The following is a 19,996-nucleotide window of genomic DNA, read 5'->3' on the forward strand; positions in this document are numbered from 1 at the left end:
CTGCTGTCTGTGAGTCAGCGCAACAGATGCTCACGGCGTATTCGTTTAGAAACCTTTTCACCTTCTTGTAACGATGTTGGCCTCAATTCAGCTCGCTCCACAAAATACTCCACATACAATATGCCCCGGAATTCGGGCGCATCAGTTCGGGGGAAATTGGATGTTGTCGCAGAGAAAAGGAGCATTCAGGATTTGGAGTTCATATCCTGTTCGCAATCAGCTCTCATTTTGACAGAGTGAAAGCGTGGATACCCGAGCGTTCACTGACATCACCCGCCTAGTGTTTGTTTTTATCCTCCGCACTGCATCTCATGGCGAAATCAGGAACCGTCTGTACAGCCCCATTGATTTATGTGTGGGATACAAACACGCACATAAACAGCTTAAACTGATCAAGACCTTAAATGGGACATGAGCCCGATTTGCAAAACGCAGTGCGTGGATGTAAAAACACTCAATTAGACCTCCGCGCCTCCTCCGTGTACTTTCAAGTTGCTCATCAGACCCGCATTGAAACGCTTGCCGCGGCTTCGCAAGGGCCTCTCCCAGCAGGCTTTGCACTCGCAACACAAACACACACCCACTCGCGCCCGAGGATTTGGGAGAATTTGTTTTTGCGGGAGAATCTCATTTGCTCTGCAAGCCCTGCAACATTATCTCACTCCGAAAGCTTTTTTGTGTTCCAATATTTAAAGAGGGCAAAAGGGAAAAACACAGGCAATTCATTTGCCTTTTGTACAGACTGCGGGCCCCTTCAAATCACACGACGGCTTCCTTTCATATCACAGCGAGCGATGACTCACAAAAAAGTGCCTTTTCAATTGTTCGCAGTGTGTTTGATTGCGTTGCCACGAGCATGCTCGCGCAAGAGTCACTTGCAGCTGGGCCCCCCCCCCCCCCCCCCCAAAAAAAAAGAAGAAAAAAGTGAGCCCATCTGCAGTTCCCCAAAGTACGGGAAACGTTTTTGCAAGTTTTGCGCTGCTGCTTTTTATGGTACAATGACACACACACATACTGACAGAAAGAGAGAGAGAGAGAGTGTGTGTGACAGAGAGAGAGAGAGAGAGAGAGAGAGAGAGAGAGAGACGGCGGCCTGCAGCCTTGTGCAAAAGTTCACACATGATTAATTTAATCAAGCAGCGAGCAGATGGTGATCTCTGTCTTCCTCCTCGCCCATCAGGTATGAATAATGCGTTTAATGGATCGCACCTGGACAAGTAAAAATCTGTACTTACAGTGTAACCAGAGAGACAGAGACGCACGATGCATTAGCGCTTTTAGAACGTGGAATGGTAACTTTTCTGGCTTCACCTGCCATTGCAACTTAGGCCCCCCCATTATGGAAATGTTCCACAATGGCACAATAGCTGAAATGCTGCTTTTCATTTGGCACCCTGAGTGGCCCTGCTTCCCTGGAAAACAGTCAGTGTTTTTTTTTTCACAGGCTGGCATCACTCGGAGATTTCAGAAGAATAGTTCAACATTCGGGGGAACACACCTATTTGCTTTAGTTCCCCGCTTTCCACTTGTGGAGCCCTTAACATGTTCTCATGAATCGTATCGTTTTTTTTGAAATCAGTCGGTAAATGCGATTCCAAATCCAAAAAGTTCAGCACTTGCCTGAGAATCGTCACCTTTTTTAAGTGTCCTTCAGTGGCAAAGTAATCCAGAGGCGGTTGGTTGTCTGTACGTCCGTGGGTCCACCGCAAACAGGAACTGCTAATGGCTAATTCGGCATATCTTTGATGCTTTAACGTTAACAAATACAGGCAAAAAAAAAAAAAAAAAAAAAGGGGCTCACAGCGTAACTGACTGCATGGCAACATTATACTTCCCGCGGTGTCAGACTTTGGAAACCACGGATTTATTATATTAATACAGTAAGAAATACAACATTTTGGCTATAGGCTTAAAATGATTCCTTATTTATTTATAATGAGTATTTATTATTAATTATTACATAGCTATAATTCATTCATTTAAAACATCAGACTATGGAATCTGGATCGGTACATGGATCGGCACCTGATACCGATACTGGACAGGATCGGGCCGGAAGACACAGCCTCTGGTTCAGACTGGAGCCGCGATGGCAGCGCTACGGAAATGTCACTCAGCCTGACCGCGTCGACACTTCGGCGAGGCCATCTGTTTCTCCAACACAACGCTGGACGGGCCGCGGATTAAAGACCAAAGAGGCAGATCCCATTATGGAGCCATTCCCCTCCTTTACCACACTAACGGCCTTTTAAAACTATCAGCCATCCTTTTCTCCCCATCTTGCTGTCGTCACAGCGTGATGGCCTCAACAATGACTGTCAACCCTTCGGCCCGCCTCTCTCTCTCTCTCTCTGTACAGTGTGTGTGAGGACAATGGATTGTTTCCCTCTGCAGCTCGGCCAGAAACATTATCCATCACGGTTCACAGGAGGTGCACACACATATGCCCCCCCCCCCCCCCCCCCCCCGGGGAGCATACATGATGGGAGGGTAATCTATGTCTTGATCGCAGCTTGACTGCAGATTCTCCGAGTCGTCCACTTCCAGAAATCGATACAGATAGAGTGCGTCTTCCTGTAAGTCCATATGGCTCTTTTGCTGCAACAGACGGCTCCGCTGCACCACTAATTACATTACAGCACGACTGATCAGGCTCCGTTGTCTCTCACCAGCAGATGAGCGGGACAGTGTAACCGATGAAAGGCGTTTCTTGGAAAGAGGGATGTAAAAACAAAAGAAAAAGAAAAAAAAAAATCAGCGTAATTTGCTCGTTCTACTCGGGGGGTGTGGGGGGGGGCTCTTTCAGGAGCGAGATGAAAGAGTGACAACTGCAAAGCGCGCACAAACGAGGCGCGCGGCTCAATCGGAAAGCATTTTGAGGGCTTTTCACCTTCAATTCACTGTTGCGTTGGAGCTGCGGAACACCGACAGGGATCACTCAAAATGTGAACCAGTGTGATATCAGTTAGCAAAACAGTTAGCGACAGCCAAGCCAATTACCAGGACTATTGGGCTGGGAATAATCAAAAGTGTGTGATGTGTTTTACTGGTTTGATATGATTTGGCTTTTTATTACATTTCGCCCTCCCCCCCAAAAAAAAAAAACCCTGTTTCAAGGCGCAGGTTTACTGATTCATGGAGAGAACTTGGAATCCGATTTGAGGGAGGGTTTGTGTGTGGTTTTGATTTACATGCAACAACGGTGACTAAGAGTCAACAGCCATGCTTACGGCGCTAACACTAACGTTGACATTTTTGGCCTGATGGCGGCACTGGGATAAAAGTTCAGGGTCAGCCAATCCGTCCTGTCGGGACCACGAATGTCCGTACAAAGTTTCATGGCAACCCAATAATCCAACAGTTGAGTCCAGATATTTCCGTGACTCTCCTGAGAACCTGGGTCTTGTTTTTGTTATTTTCTCTATCTGCCAAGGTCATTTACTGCTGTTTGATTGTTTTACTTTGCTCTAACCAATCAGCACTGATTGACGCATCATTTGTCATCACAAAGGAAGCTGCGGTGGCGGTTGCTAACATCACTGGACTCTTAACCGATTACGGAGCCGTAATCGCCGTAAGCCGGCTTGCGACTGCTTGCGTGGCCGCGACGAACTCACCCCACGTTTGTTTCCACTTTTGCGTCTGCCTACCTTTTCATGAGCAAGACACCCCCCCCCCCCCCGCCACCGTTGATCCGGCTCACTAAGCTGTCGGTGGGCACAACGTCAGACCTACTCGAGCTGCTGTACGAATCAGAGACGTGGCCGGTGATTCGGAGTTGGACCAAGGTTGTAAAAACATGTCTTTCCGTTTGACAATCCCCTGGATTTAAAAGTTAATATAGACAGATTTGTTAAAGTCACGCATTCAACTACAGCATTCAAACAGAAAAACTACCTTGCGTGTTCTCCTCTCTGACCCCTTACACTGCTGTACTTCTGGTTGAAAGGAGCGAATAAATTACATCCAGAGAAATGTCATCTTTATGCAAATGAATTACTTTCCCCAGAACAATGCTATCCGGCCTCCCTCACTTGAAATATACATCAGCTATGCAGCCGTTTAAAATATGCATCAAAACAGAATGGAAAGGTTTCTTCCTCCGAACAAGACATTTGCATTTGCGGCGGCCTGTTTGCTCAAACAGCACAACATGCTCGACTTCTGGGGGGCGTAATCAGTCGAACAGAAGGGCATGCATGTTCTTTAAAAAAAAAAATAATAAATAACGGACCCCGGAGACACTGGGAGGAAAAACCTGTTACGGGGTGCTTGAGGAAGCCAATTAGTCCACAGCAGGAGAACAAGCAGGTTTGTTGTGCAGGGAGATGAGGAGAGGAGGTGCGAACAGAGAGAGGAAGAGGAGGAGAGGTTTGAAACCCTTTCGCCACGGACCACATCATATCTATTCTCTGCGCAGTAACAGTGAGTTAAGCTGTCAGTGCTAACAATGAAGTGCAGCTTGCTCAAAAATAGAGACACATTTGAACACATCAAACACATTTCGCATTGTTGGGCTAATTCACCGCTCCACACCAGCCAGAGGTCCATGAGGATTAAAGAGGTGCTCGTAACCCGGGGGAAAGTGGAAACGGCTGTGACAAAAAAAACAAAACAACAACAACTCAAAGAGCGTCAGCAAACAACAAGGGCAAACAGCATCAAAGACGGCTGGGGGGAATCAGAGGATTTAGGAGCCGTTTTGTCTGTCACAAAGGTGCAGGGATCGTCTGCAAAGCTCAGCCAGCAGAACCCCCCCCCCCCCCCCCCCCCGGAACCATTCGTACTGAAAGCGCTGACCACATGATGTGCACAAAGGCAGAGAACCAGAGGAGGAAATGGGCGCGTTTCCTCAGGCAACACGGCCAATGACAGGATTGTGAAATACAGTGTAGTTGGACGTTTTTAAGCTTTTTTTTTTTCGCACAGTGATGCTTTGAGCTAACGTCAGCATGCTAACGTGCTTACAGTGACAATGCTGACACGCAGGTATAATGTTTACCGTGTTTAGCATCTACGCTTAGCGTGCCAACATGCTGATATCTGCTAATTAGCACTGAACACAAAGTACCCTGCAGTGCCAAGTCACTACGGACCCCTATTTCATTAAAACATTTGACCTGATGATGGCGCTACATGAAAAGTTAAGGGACCGCCAAAGCTATTGCTTTCTATCCCAAGCCAGGCGTGAAGGTCCACGTCATGACAATCCACTGAATAGTTGTCAGGACATTTCACTTCACGGTGGCGCCAGAAGAAAAGCCAGGGGATCCGCAAAAATCAGCACGACTCGCCCTCTCAGGGGCAAGCCATCGGACTGGCGTTGAGATGTTCCAGTCTGGACCACAGTGGTGGACCGACGGATTCACATTGCCATCCCCAGAGCCACACCGCTACCGTGGCCGAGGACACCAAGTTAGAAAACGAATACTGTTTATATTGTATATTCTTTGTATTCCGATTTGGCGTCCTCGTTAACTGCTTTGTAGGGTAGGTAACGCTTTACAAAAACAAAGCCTGATGCGATGTACCTCTCAGAAAGTGTGCACGCTGGCAGATTTGGTGTGAAATGGGCGATATGCAACCAATAACAAAGGGATACAAGCAGACAGTCCTTCGCTTTAAAGGGTCACAAGGCGTAAAGTTTTTGGTCTTCAATTGACGTCATTTTATGTTTATATATTATATTTTACTTCACTGCCTGTTGTTTTTTCGGTTTCTCATGGCTTGTGAGGAGTTGACAATGCCAGTGAGCTAAAAAGAAAAAAAGAAAACAACGTGTTAAACTCTCCTCAAATCAAACTAGTTCAGTCAGTATGCCTCTGCTCATTGCTGAGGCTGAAGCCAACAGCAGCACTTTGGGCGTTTCGCCAACTTGCCCTTTTGTCCAGAGAAGCTGCCAAAAGTAATTCCTGCTTTAAGTATTCTGCCCGCCTTTTCAATGTCCTGGTTTATTAATCCCGTGATGGGCTCATTCCTGGTTGGTTCCCCCACCATCATAAGAGTACTAATTTAGTAAAATAAGTCAAGAGCTCCGGGGTGAGACCAAAATTCTCACATGGGCGTCTAACAAAAGGGACACAAGAACCCAAAGTAACTGTGTTAAAAGGCTCTTGTGTTGGAAATATGTCCAGGAGCTATTTCATTGACTTGTGCAGCATGAGTGTAACCAGCAACCGACTGGCAGCATTTCACTTGGATGAAATAATCTTTGTATTCCCCCTTCTTGGATGTTATTGTGCTGCGGCACAATGCGCGGTCGGGAGTTTGAGTCTATGAGAGGAAAATTAATATCCCTTCCACAGGCAGGCGTGCCATTTGCTGGTAAATGAAAATATTTCTCCTTTGACTTTGCAGATCAATCGCATAAACCATCCAGTGCGCTGACGAGGTTTGTGCGTTCGGCTCCGAGCTAATATCCATCACAGCGCCTCATAGTCATGCTAATCACACCGATAAGGTGCCAACATGAGTCACACCCACTCTCATTTCAGCTGCCACACACACACACACACACACACACACACAAGTACATCATTCCTGGGAGCTAATAAAAAGCTTGAGGGCTGTAAGCTGCTCATTTCCCCATGGCACAAAATGACCATGTTAAAATCTACAGGGGGGCTGATCAATACCTGTGGCTCACTGATCGCTCGCTGGGTTTGCTGGCTTTCAGGGCTCACTTAGTTTTCGGAACACAAACCTCACACTGACGGGACTCCCCACTGCTGATTAATCTGTCCAACGATAAGGTAAGACGACGCTGCTATGAATGAGTGGCAACTAAGGCCGGGACCCAATAGCTGGGTCCATTTTTCAGATCTGGTCCCAGGTTGATAAAATACCCAGATGCGCTAACAAATCTCGAACCGTATCTTCTGTTTCTATAGCGTGCGAGCTACGTCCCTGTCGTTTCTCGTCTCTGTAAGTGTTTGTGAATTGGAGTCTCTTTTCATTACCCAGGTCAAATTCACACGTTCGTTTTCCCTTGCATCCTTTCCGTTGACTTTATTTACCCTGAACCTCTAAAATTCCTTTAAAGGAATAAATGCCGTTTTTGTAAAATCCCTCGATGATCGCACGTGGACTCGTCAACCTCGTCCCGTCAGCGTTTGTAGTTGGAATCTCCTTGTTCCAACTTCCATGTATATAATTTCAATAGTTCGAGCTTAACTTAACAGTTCTCAATCAAGACCTCCGGTATTTGGAGCAAGTTGCTCCTGAAAAACAAAGCGTGCAAAAGTAAGCGGTCTACAAAAAGAATGCGTCAGAGAAACGTTGAATCGATGTTGCGCGCGCATTCCACTCACAGCTTTGTGGATGCTAGGCTGTAAGCCAGAAGTGCAGCTTTTTAACTTGAACCTCAGCAGATTCGAAACAGCGTCGGGATTCGTTGTGTGATTGGGAGAGTGGATTGGAACTGCGATAAAATGCCGAGTGAACCCCATAACCCCACGCGGCCCGGAGAGTTTGACGCTTTGCTCCCGAGCCCGACGACAAAGTGGTTCTTGTGGTATCGCGTTGCAGAATGGTAATGGCTCTGCGCGTGCTCTGCTCTCGTTGGCTAGCTTACTCGAAGGCACGCACGTGACTTTTTGGTCAATAACAAGCCACCGCGGGTCGAGGCGTGTCAAATGCACGTGTGCAGAGGGAAGAATTGCAATGTTGTTGCACGTCCTGCTGTTTGCAGACAGAGTTGGATAAAGGTTATAGAGCACCCTGTGCCCCCTTTGACATTTGCAGTGTTTTATTCTCTTTTCTTTTTTTTGCACTTGAAATGAAAATGCCACGGTGGGTTGCGGGCATTGCAACATCACAATGATCTGCGCCTGCTGCGGCCCGAACGCCACTCTCTTCTCTTTGGTGCTCCCAGTACGTTTTTTTTTTTTTTTTTTCCTCGTGCGGCGCTGGCGACAGCTGCTTCAGCTTCCAGCCACACACGCGAGCTGTGACATTAGCTAGCCGGGGCATCCAAACAAGTCCTGCTGGGGCCTTTTCAAAATGCAGAGCTGCGCACGAGTCCAAGGTGCGTTCAAAACACCCTTTACATTTTAGCAGGGGCCGCGGAGGCTTTTGTGAAATGTAATACAAACAAAAGACTACCCAGCGATGCCTCATGTTGCTGAATCACGGCGTTGTTTCTCGGAGCTGAATGCATGAAGGGGATGCTGAGTATGAAGGGCATTCTGTTCTGCTTGCGTCGTGTCCCTCGGTGCTGTAAGTGCTCGCTAAAAGGGTAATGTTGGGCCACAATATAATGCGCAATGACAAGGTGACTGCTACTGGCCTTCAGAAAATAAGATCCCCTCATTACGGCGCACATTTCATTACTTCGGAAGCCACAATTCCCTTTTCTTCTCCCCTTCCTGTCACAGCCGATCCTCCGGGCTGCTCTTCAGTTTGTTGGTTTGTCTCGCTGTTGGTCTTCCGCTCTGATCAGCGGTCCGAGGTATACCTCTGTCTGAATGTTGCTTATCACAGGTTTTTTACGGCGAGCCTACATATTTCCCGCAGCACCCACAGCAGTTTTTGTTCTAACCATCAGGAAAAAAAAAAAAGTCTTGTCTACTCAAATAGTCTTGTCACTTGTCCCCGTCCTTCCTCATTCTCTCACGCTCTGATTCATCTGCATGAGAGACAGCAGGGAATATCTGACAGCCACTGCGGGTCAGCGGACCGGTACTCTGCTCCGCTCTGTGTGTGTTTGTGATTGTGTGTGTGTGTGTGTGTGTGTGTGTGTGTGTGAGAGAGTGTGTGAGACAGAGGGACGGGGCGGGGAAAGCGCTCCAGGCGGCACAGTGTCCTTGGCTGAAACCACCAGAAACAAGCAGACAGGGTTTCGTTCACAAACTCAGAGCTCGGGAATGTCTGGGTTGACACGGTTTCCCGGACACACTTGACTAAAAGCTGACTAAATGAATCGACGGTGCCATCACACGAGCCTGGCGACGTCTCAATAATTATTATCCCGCTACACATGGGCCAGAATTTTAATTTGAACGTTTTGCTGTTGGTTTTCTGCATTTGGCCTCATTTTGTCAGGCCCGGAGGCTGGTGCTCGGCAACACTTTACAACGCGGTACGCAAAAATGGGCGTGGCTGCTGAGGAACGAGAGATCATGGCCAACCTGATAAATAATTAACTGTTCATGAGCACTTCCTGAACAACTCCAAATTGAAGAATATATAGGAGATAATGATGAGTTACTAGAGAACTGACTCGGAGGTACTATATTAATGAATCATTAGTGATGAGTTGTGTCCTTCCTTCCTTCAGGATTATCTGAGCATTATGCCTTATGGAGCTTTTCACCGGACTTTAATAGTTTAACAGTTGCAGTTTGTGCCGCACTCACCAGTCTGCTCACCTCACAATCACTACTGTTGCTGACAGCCCCACTCTTCTCTCTCTTCTACAGCCATCGAATGATTCATCTGAACTGTAAGCAATCTCTCGCGTTTCCGTATTTACAGTAACGGCACTCAGAGCTGCATCGACCACCAAGGACGGGTGAAGCCACGTCCTAAGCTATCAATTCTAATTTAGAGGATAAAACCAGGCTTCCTGAAAACCGGGCTTTCGACCTCGGTTTTTGTCATGTTCTTAAACCCTTGATTGCAATTAACGTCACATTTGATTGCATGCAATGTTAATAAAAAAAACAAAAAACCCATTTCCAACAGCAGGGCTTCTGATTTATACAGAAAGGGTCTATTGACAGAAAATATTATATCCTTAACCTCCACATGAATCGCAGGTTATGAAAAACACATTAAATGCAACTTCAACCGATTCACCAAAGACAGTCTGGACTAATGTGACAACTTGCTGCTTTAACAATGCCAAAACAAGAAGTCATGCAACCTCACCCCCTTCTTTTCTTCCCTCGTCGATGTGCCTTCCTGAATGTATTTCTTAAAGACTGCAATTCAACATCAGCATAAAGTTTCTTGACCAAGGCTGTGTTACTGACCAGGCAAAGGGCGACTGCCCCGGGCCCCCAGACGCTCAGGCAGCCCTGAAGGCTAATTGAATAAACGATTTGTTTGAGAACATGCACCACTGAAGCACACCTTCAGCTGACATAAGGGTTACTTGAGAAGGGTTTTATTTCCTAATGTGGAGGCCCTAATTTGAAGGAGGGTTGACGTGTTCAAATCTCGTCCCAAGGCCTTCATTATTCCAGTTTTGTGCTAAACCTGCTAGCAGGGAGTTGTTCAGTAGTTTTCATTGACGGCGCCCTCATTTTACAACGTTTACAGAACGTCTTCTGTGGCGCTGGAGAAGCTTTGTCGAGCCTGAGAAAATAACCCCTATTGAGTTGCATTGTGGGAAATGTAGGAGCCAGTGTTTTTGGAGCTTGGAGACGTCTTGTCTCTGTTGCATTTTATTGGTGCAGCCTGAAATATCTCAATCTTCTGGATGGACTGCCGCAAAACGTGGCGCAGACATACGTTACTGCCGATTTACGCTTATGACTTTGGTGATCCCCTGACTTCTCCTCTGGTGCCACCGGGAGGTTGAGTTCAAATTCCTCCACAACTGTTGGACCGTGCGTCTACCTCAGGATGACTAGTAATCAGTGAAGCGACTTTTCATCTAGCGCAATCATCAGGTCAAACGTAATACTTTGTTGTATGAGCAACGCGTTCCGTGCTAAATAGCAAATGTTAGAATGCTAACGCGCAAAGCTAAGATGCGACCGTGGTAAACATTACACCCGGCAAACGTCAGGATGTTAGCACGGTCACGTTAGCATTCAGCTCGAAGCGGCGCGGTGCCTTCATACAACCTGACAGAGCTGCTAGCATGGCTGTAGACTCATAGTCTTGTGCGGTCAAAATAAAATTATTATTAATTTGTATCGTAAGAAATGTTTGAAACACTTGGCTCTAGAGAGCAAAGCAGATATTTATGGGTAGGAAATGTTGTTTTGGTTGTACCTTTAATGAATCTCCTAGCGTTTGAGCTGCTGCGGCCCCTATTCTAAAAGTACATTCAATTGTATACCTGAGCGTTCAGACGCCTGAAAACCAAAACAGCAAACACAAGCACTCTTCCCGGGGGGGGGGGGCTGTGTGACGTTGAATCCATACAAAGCTGAACATAACGCATAAGAAAAGAGGGAACGGAAGACTGAGAGCATTCACAGCTATTCCCCTGAGGCCTGAGATACACTCGCTAGTTTTGTTCCACAATGTAATTTGGAAATAAGAATTCAGACGCTCTCTTGATTCCCGTCTTGAGGACAGGGTTGCATCGGCTCATATTCATTCATCACATGTATATCACGCTGCGGCACTGGCGGAACGAGCTAAAATAAAACCCTTGGGCCAAAGTCACATAAGACTTCCCCAAACTTACTCTGCGAGGCCACCGCAGGTGAATTCCCTGGTAATTCTGACTAAACTGCAGGTAATGAATATATAACCACACAGAGAATGAGCTGATGATCTGTGTAATGTACATTACCTTTGTTGCTACAGCGATGAAGAACACTGTTAAGTATTCATCCTAGAGTGCTTAGTCTCCCTGCTCCACAGCACAACGACAGGAGAGGGTCGGGGCGGCTGCAGTGATATTAAATCATTTAGATAATGCGTTGACCTTGGGGGGGGGGGGCACACACAGATGACCTCAGCAGTACTGATAGCAGGAAGAGAGGATGTGACCGGACAATCAATAGAAACCGCTCTCTCTCTCTCTCACACACACACACACACACAGGCACATACAATGAGGCAGCTTCCTCACACTTCCAGAGGGATTCATATATTATTCATTTGTGGTGCTGGGACACATTTACCGCTGGTCTCTGAGGGGGAACAGGTCTCAGTAGGGATAGGTGGGTTTATTTGGAAATGGGACGGGCTGGGGCAGCTCGCGGCCTCTGCTCTTGGACCAGAACTACGAGACTCGGGGGTGTTCAAAGTGACGGAAGATTATTTGGATCCTAAAAACACATTCTCACTTCGCCCTGTTCGTTTTATTTGCCCAGGTTTTCAGACACCCGGGACCATTCCTTCAGCAGAAAGTTGTTCGACTGAAAACTGTTCAAAGTGTATATATCCTGCGGTGAATATTCCGGCATCCGACAGCCGACGTACTGGCAGGCAGAACAAAGTCCTGCTAGCATGCAGATACACATGACTGCGGAAGTAGCTAGTTTGAAGTAAGCTAGGCTACTTCGCCTGGATGTGCGCGGGTGGAAATCACTTCACACGACAAGGAATCTTCCATTTCTGAGCTTTACTTAACTATGGCAGGTGAAAACAAATAACCCAAACTACCTGCATGGCTAAATACCGCCATAAAGTTAAGTGTTAGGGACGATGTATCCCTAATTTAACACCGTAGGGATAGTCTGTATGTGAAAACGGGCTTTTTCAAACTTTGTTTGAGAATAAAAAAAATGGAACAACACAGCAATTGAACCGTACAAAACTCCATTGAAACTGACACTAATGCAATCCTTTTAGGCAGTAGCTGCGGCACCTTAATTTGCTACCAGGAGAATCCTGTTTGCAGAGAATTTGCTTCTTAACCCGCTTACTTAAGTAACCTGGATCAGGATCGGGTCGGAAAAACCTGACTAAGCTCCTAGTCCAATTATAAGAAACCGCTCACTCCGATGATAAACGGTGGCATGAAAACATACTGTACTGCTGTGTCTTTGGGTTTTCACCATCTGCAGAGCTTCAGACTCACACAGCGTTATGAATTGGCTGGCATCGACACGATGCACCCCCCCCCCCACACACACACAACTCCCTGACTTAATTAAGACAAGTGTAACTCTCACAGCAAGTGATGTACACTACAAGTAGGTGTGCGCGAGTGGGTTGGCATTACAGGCTCCGTGATGCCGCACATCATGGCAAATGAGGCGGGGGACATCCAAGCCTTCTACATCTGTAAACTCAAACACCACCTCTCTCTCTCTCCCAGCAGCCCTGACAGGCCTGCTGGTATATTTATGATCCCGGTCCTGGCACCATCAGCACATTTCCGGGGCGGGCTGCATCTCCAGCAGCTACAACCTGGTGCTCTGACAAACGTCCAGGATTCATTAGACTGAAAATTATAATGGCCTGTAACATTAGTTGTGAAATTAGTTCGAAGCGTCGAGAAGATGGCACAGGGATCCTCTTTTCCCATGTATTACAGCTAACACAGTGTTGCTCATTCATAGACAAGGGGATTGCAGGCTGGTGGTGAGAATGTTGTGGTAATTGGTTTATTCATGGCGACACTCATTTGCTTGCCGAGAAATGATCGTATGAAGCAGCTCTGAAGGTGCATTAATCAATACTTTTATATTGAAATGGATCAAACGGCTACGTGTAATGTGAGAGACTGGTGACAAACCCACAGGGAGTTATCATTCGACGCTGCAGTTCGCCTCTGGTCTCATGGCTTTGGTTCTCATCAGACTGGTTTACAGCTGCAGCAGGCAGCCCCCCCCCCCCCAACTGTATGATACCTGCCCAGCCTGAACATCGGAAGACAAACTTTGCAACTAGCAAGTGAACATAAAGGAGCATATAGCGCGGTAATAAGCCAGTTACTATGCCGTAAATTCTCATATGAAAGCTGGATCCAAATAACGTCCCAGAACAAGAAGATGGGGTTTAATTACTTTTAGACTACAACAACGGCTGGAGCTCGGACTGGATTATGACTGGCTGACTGGGCCGCTTCGTCGACAGCTGAGAGTGGCTGGTGGGTGGGGTAACGGGAATGGGAGATAGAGCTGAAAGAGCAGGCCATGGAGGAGTGTTTTTCAAGTAATAATTAGGGATCCTAATGTGGACTGCGTGGTTTCAAAGCTACTAGAAAATCAGGATAATGAGGCTCAATAGTGTTATCATAGTATTTGCATTTGCCAGTATGGTATATATATATATGGTGTTGGTTTCCTTTGTAGCATACAGCAGGTTGAATATTCATACGGTAACTCTGTTATAGATGCCGAAGAAGGATGTATTGGCTCATTAATGGTAGAAAAAACCCTCAGAAATCTGTTTGACTTTGTGAAACTCCTACTTCTCTATCAACAGCTATGGAATGGTTCTCGCGCTAACAGGGATTCAGTTTTGTGGAAGGGAGTACTGAGAACTCGCGACGAACACGGGGTGACATTTTGAATTAGGGTCTGTTTCGTCAGCTGGCACTTGTCAGAGTGTGGGGAAGAAAAGTCACAAAAAAAAACCCCACAAGTTCCTCTGATGGTACTTCACCTTCCCTGAATGTGACAAGTGGCCTTGCTGAAGAGAAAGAGCGCGAAGGAACTCAAAATGTCACGACACTTCTAAAGCAAAGAAGCGCGGGGTTTTGCTCAAACGTAGAGAGTGTTCTCTGTCAGCCTGCCCCGGGAAAAGAAAGGTTAAAAATGAGACACAGCCTTGAGTCCTGGTAATGTACGGGGCCCGTCCAGTTTCATTCTGCCTAGTGTCTTATAGCCTCGGCCCTCGCCATCCGTCAGCCGTGACCTGCTGGTGGCATGGACGAGGCACCACGCCAAAGACTGCAAGAGGGTGGTGGGCGGTAGGCTGGAGACACCGGAGGAGAGGAAAGGAAAGGAAAGGAAAGGGAAGAAGAGGGATGAGTGGGCAGTGGAAGAGGGGAGTGGGGAGGATGGAGCAGTGAGAAAAGAGGACAGAACACAGTGCAGATGTAATCCCCCCCCCCGACCCATAAAGCCTCCGGCTCTCACCAATCTGTTGACTCTGAGAGGTTTTCACATTTACATGAACTAAACCCCGAAGAAGGCTCCAGGGTCTAACACATGCGCTACAGTGAACTTTGTCATTGCTAAAGGTTGTTCAAGTAACTACTGCAACAGAACGCCACGTCATCTTAAGCCTTACTGCTTTTCCTCTTCCACATGTATTATTAAAACACAATTACCATGAGGCATTGTTGACATAGCCACTCTTAATTAATTTTGTCATTTCAATAGATAAGTAATTTGACGCCGACAACAACAAATAACGTTAAATAAATACCCCTCAGTGTTCGGTAAAAAGTAGTTGTAGCTGGAAACAGGAAGTGCGTCCATAGCGTATGTGCTTCATTTGGAAACAACCAGTTTATTAAGGTTATTCATTGTGTAAGAAAATGCGTTCCGTAAATGATAATGATATAATGGAAGTACTTTCAACATGGACTGTAAATGTTTATCATCATACACACAATGACAGGAACACGGGTTCTGACACCCGACGGCTCCAAACAAAGAATCAGGTTGTGGGCGGGGACGTAGCCAGGACTTACTATTTTTTATAATACATTTAATTTACATGGAATTGATCATTTTACTGTTGAGTTGTGTTTTTTGTTAAATGCCCCTACATGATGGCCTAAATGTTTCAAAGCCGTCCTTATTCTGCCATTAATATACAATAATTCTGGTGGAAAACCACTGAATGCCTTTATTTCGCTGAAACTGAATTGAATGTGATGCATGGCTACACAGAAGTCATAACAGAATTTTATAGCAATAAACAACAACAATAATAACAAGAGTAAAATCAATATTTAAAAAAAAAAAAGAAGCAGAATCCACCGTGCGTTGTGTCCTCAGTGGTGACTACGGCCCTGGTTTTCGAGTCAGGCTTGGGCCCCTTTTGTTGGCTATTTTCCAAAGCAGTTTATTAAGGAATGCCTCTCTCCGACTGTGCCAACTGTGTGTCATGTGTTGCGAGTAAATACACGATGCCCAGCGGGGAGAGGGAAGAGGCAGAGATAGTCAAAGTGTTGTGTTAGCATTGTGAGCTAATGTTCAGTGAGGCACTCTGGATGAAGCAAAAATAAAGCCTTGGTTTTCTCGGGTCAGGGTTCAGGTCTCATACTTGACAGTTTTAGTCAGGAAGAGGGGTTTAAAGGTTTAAAGAAGTGGGTACAGGTTCCAGGGTTCAGGGTTTAGGCCTGAGCAGAACTCTAGGCAAAGGTGGTGCAGCACCCCCTACTGTCAGACGTGATAAAATCAGCAACATCTGCCTGTGTGCTTGTGGCAGGAAAGAGCTTTTATTTTGGACTTCTTTATCTATTTGTGAACAAATTGTCTAGAGAAAGACTTCAGAGCTGAATTTAATCATGGCACATGTCTTTTTCCAAGAGTCCAGTTAAATGGAGGTGACCACGGAGGAGCATCACTCCGGTCAGTTCTCATTACCGATCATCCTCTGTCCCCAATCCCCACGGATTCAGTGAAGGCAGCAGTGTTAACTGAGGCGGACCTGAGCTGCGCGTAGTTTCCAAGCAACATGGATGAAGCATCTCTACGCCTACATCAGAGGACGCCGAGTGACCTTACCAAACATGAAAGGCTCTGCATGGTTTGTGAAAGTGGAGTGTTTATGTCAAGCTTGCAAAAAAAGGGGGGGGGGGGCTCTTCAATGAGGTGGAAAATGTGGTCTGTTTACCTGCTGTGACTACTGCACCCTCAGAGAAGAAAACATGGCTCGGCGACACTCTGTCAGAGGAGATTAACTCATCTGTCCATAATGACATTTTGGATGGTACTAACATTCAGGCTGTCACGAGTATATCAGCATCACTCCGGAGCAGACATCCACCTACTGCTGCTGCTCAGTGATTGTTTACAGACTCCTTGTTCTTTAAGATGTGCTCAATCTTGCAAGAGTCACATTAAGGCTGAACTATTTTAGCAGCTATTATACCCTGCTGTGGCTGCTCAGGAGTAGAACAATGTTGGACTGTTTCCACACATTTATTTTGGCTGTTTTTCATTCGTTCAACAAACATGTTGGACCAGATAGTTGCCGACCTGCGGATCGTGACTCCGAAAATAGGTCACAGGATAAATCAAGGTCGCGTGGACTCGACGGGACGACGCCATTGACCGAAGGGTAACTTGGTCAGAGATCTAGTAGGTCGAGCCACTCCGGATCGAGTTCCTGATCCTGTTTGCAACATCCTCACCGGCCTTTTCCGCTGGGATCTGTCAGAGAGTATGCAGACCTGGTAGACAAGTGATGGTGAGGACGGCGTGCACAAAGTGAGCTCATTGAGGTTGGCTGCGGAGGCATTGCTGGCCAGTTACTATGCAGAGCCTTCAAGCAATCAGGAACATTACTGATGCTGCAAAAAACAAGGTGCCAAGATTGCTGTGGATCAAGAGGGACGACCCATGAACCACCCACGCTACTTGGACACAAGTCCAACCCTGGCTGGGCCTCCCGAAAAAACCTGATGACCCCCCCCTCACTATGATGACGACGATGTGTGCAAGTGCATCGCAAAATGTCTGAAAGACCAACTATTCATTTCTTGGGATAGATTTTCTTGGATTGTTTTATCTCTTTGAGCCCCCAAAAAGCATTCAAATGACACGATATGACAGCAGCTGGAAATACTCTTCAGCGGAACTGCTCCCGCCCGAAACCTGTGACAAGCGGTTGCAAGGAGACACTGTATTTTAAGGCGTCAAAAAAACCAAAAAGCCTGGGGACCGTCGGCGCAAACCACTCAAAGGCTGCGCATTTTTGTTAATCGCTAATATACACTAAGAGCGTCTCTCAGCACTCCCAGTCCCAATCGCCGTCCATCACCCCTGACAAAGTCAGGAAGATAAGCTGACAAACACACAGCGCACAGACACACATGTATCACCTCGTGTCTGAGTAGCCCTCTGCGTCCTCCCTCTCCAGCCCCCTGTTCTCCTTCGGTGACATGACACCCTGCCTTGGATTGCCAGGCAAGCTCTCATTCTATCAATCAGCTGTAATGCCTTCAAGACAAACCCTGTCTGCTCAGCGTCTCGCTGGCTTCGGTCTCCCCTCTCGCTTCTCCTTTTCTCGCCTCTGACTTTCTTCCCCGCTATGCCAGCTCTGTGTCAACACGAAGCTCGTCTTCCTCCCTCTCCTCTTTCGTCTTAGCGCTTCATCTGCCTTGCCTCTCTCTTCACCTCCTCTCTCCGGTTTCCTTCCGCCTTCTGGAGAAAAATACTTAAGACATGAATACACATATAAAAAGAACTGTTTGTTGGCATACGTGTCGTTGTGCGGGAGCGGCAGTCCTCTTTGGCCCTCTGCTTGATGAATCAGCTCCGTGCCTACAGGTATGTCGGCATTGTAAAATAAACAGGTATTCACGTGCGAGTGCAAATCTAATTCAACATCAAGGTTTGTCTGCGTTAGTATATATAGAAGCTATGGAAGTATGATTAAGATTGGATTCACACAATCAGAAAGCTGTGAGTGCCACCCGTTGTACGTATCTTCAGAAAATCTCTCTGCGGCAGCAGAGTGCCTGAATGCTGCTAACTTTACCTCATCTGCGCTGGAGGTAGCTATTATGGCTAATTAACCTCTTTTGCCCCTTCTCCAGAGAGGGGGCCCTGGAGGAAGAGGAGTAGGCCCAGCAGAGAACAACCTGGCCGGGGCAGATGGCAACTCACAACCCCCTGGGGGAACGGGTGTGTGTGTGTGAGAGAAAAAGCACTACCCACGTAATTTACGAAGAGATGGCTGATGGTGATTAAACGGATCTTTTTCACACTCGTTATTTAAGATTTTATTACAATGACAATGCAAACACCTTGTAGCTCTGATTGGCAGCTTGCTTCCACATTTTTGTTCTTCCCAAATGAAGTGACAAAGATGAGGAGAAGAAACAGACAGGAGGCAACAGGGGTTATGGGAAAAGTGGTCTTGCAAAGGGGAATATGGGGTGAAGTGACTGTTAGAGATCTTTCCATACAGTTCAAAACATGGCAGCTTCCCCCTTTTTACCAATGTTACAAATGCATGAACAGGACTGCTGCTTTTTGGCAACACTTTGGCGTCAGTGTAACAAACTACCTTGTCGGGTATTAAATTGAGGATTAGATTTGTCCATATGGCCCAGCCCTAGTTTCACACAGTTTTTTCCCCTCATCTGACTCTTTGTCACCATTTCCAGCTGGTATTAAAGCAAGTTACTGGTCATACCAGACCCAGTAAGGCTGTGGCAACAAAACCCTTGCATGTACTGAATTGAGCGTCTTTCGTTGCAAATGAAACTCTTCATTTGTAAGTGAATGATTATGTTATTTCTATTTCTTTCGAAAGGTACATAGTCTGGCTTTAATATGCTATCTGTACCTGGATATATTATATGACATATTATCACAGGCATTTACATGCATTTACTGCTGGTGCTGACGGACATTCTTGTTATCTTGATTCCACACACATTGTTAACGGACCTCAGTAAAGCACATTAGGCAACAAACGCGGCACAAAGTGGGTCAAGGAGAATGTGGGATGCTCTCGAGGGGCCGTTACGACATGCAAGGTAAGGGTCACCGAGCTTTTCAGTAGCCATGCCAACTTGGTTAACTTATTACACAGTAGCGGTAATGGAGTGCCATGCTGGCACTAGCGCTAGCTTGGTTGCCCCTATTGGTTACGTGACCTCCTTTTTGCGCATCACAGTTGCCTCTCGAGTCTTTTCCGAAACGGTTTTGCTACATGGGTTCCAAATGCAATGTGTTGTGCATGCATTTTTCTGCATTACTGTGCAGTTTTTTTTTCATATCAAGATATCCTCACTAGTTATCCCGATTCAGGTTGCGGATCCTCACCAAAAAAAAAAAATCCAGACGCAGCTCGCATTAACACCAGGCGAAAACGGGGTCTTTAGCTCTATTTCTTTTCATTTTAAAGGCAGGCCTACCGGACACACCGACATTCCCACACAAGCTGCAGCTGAAAACCAAATGGAGCTGTGTGCTGCACAATTGTTGGTGATTCATGTGGTCCTATATATAGTCCAGACAACAACCTGAGGGCATATGCTGAGAGAATTGCTGGGATCTGAAGAGGAACTGAGTGGTTTGTGCAACACAACGGGGACACGAAGGCGACCCAAGATCTTTTTTTTACTGGAGCAACAAACATTTAGAACATCACAAAGAGCTGTCTGTTTCATGAAGAAGCAATTGTGTTAAGACACGCCATGTTTTTCTATGTCTGTGTGTGTGTGTGT

The 19,996-nt window shown here is 46.5% G+C and overlaps 1 protein-coding gene across 1 annotated transcript in view; it reads right to left on the minus strand.

Annotated features, from left to right (window-relative positions):
* galnt18a (UDP-N-acetyl-alpha-D-galactosamine:polypeptide N-acetylgalactosaminyltransferase 18a) overlaps positions 1–19,996 on the minus strand; it is a 127,027-nt gene that overhangs the window by 67,395 nt on the left and 39,636 nt on the right. The window lies entirely within an intron of this gene.

Source organism: Enoplosus armatus, chromosome 6 (genome assembly GCF_043641665.1).
Source record: "Enoplosus armatus isolate fEnoArm2 chromosome 6, fEnoArm2.hap1, whole genome shotgun sequence".
NCBI classification, from domain to species: Eukaryota; Metazoa; Chordata; class Actinopteri; order Centrarchiformes; family Enoplosidae; genus Enoplosus; species Enoplosus armatus.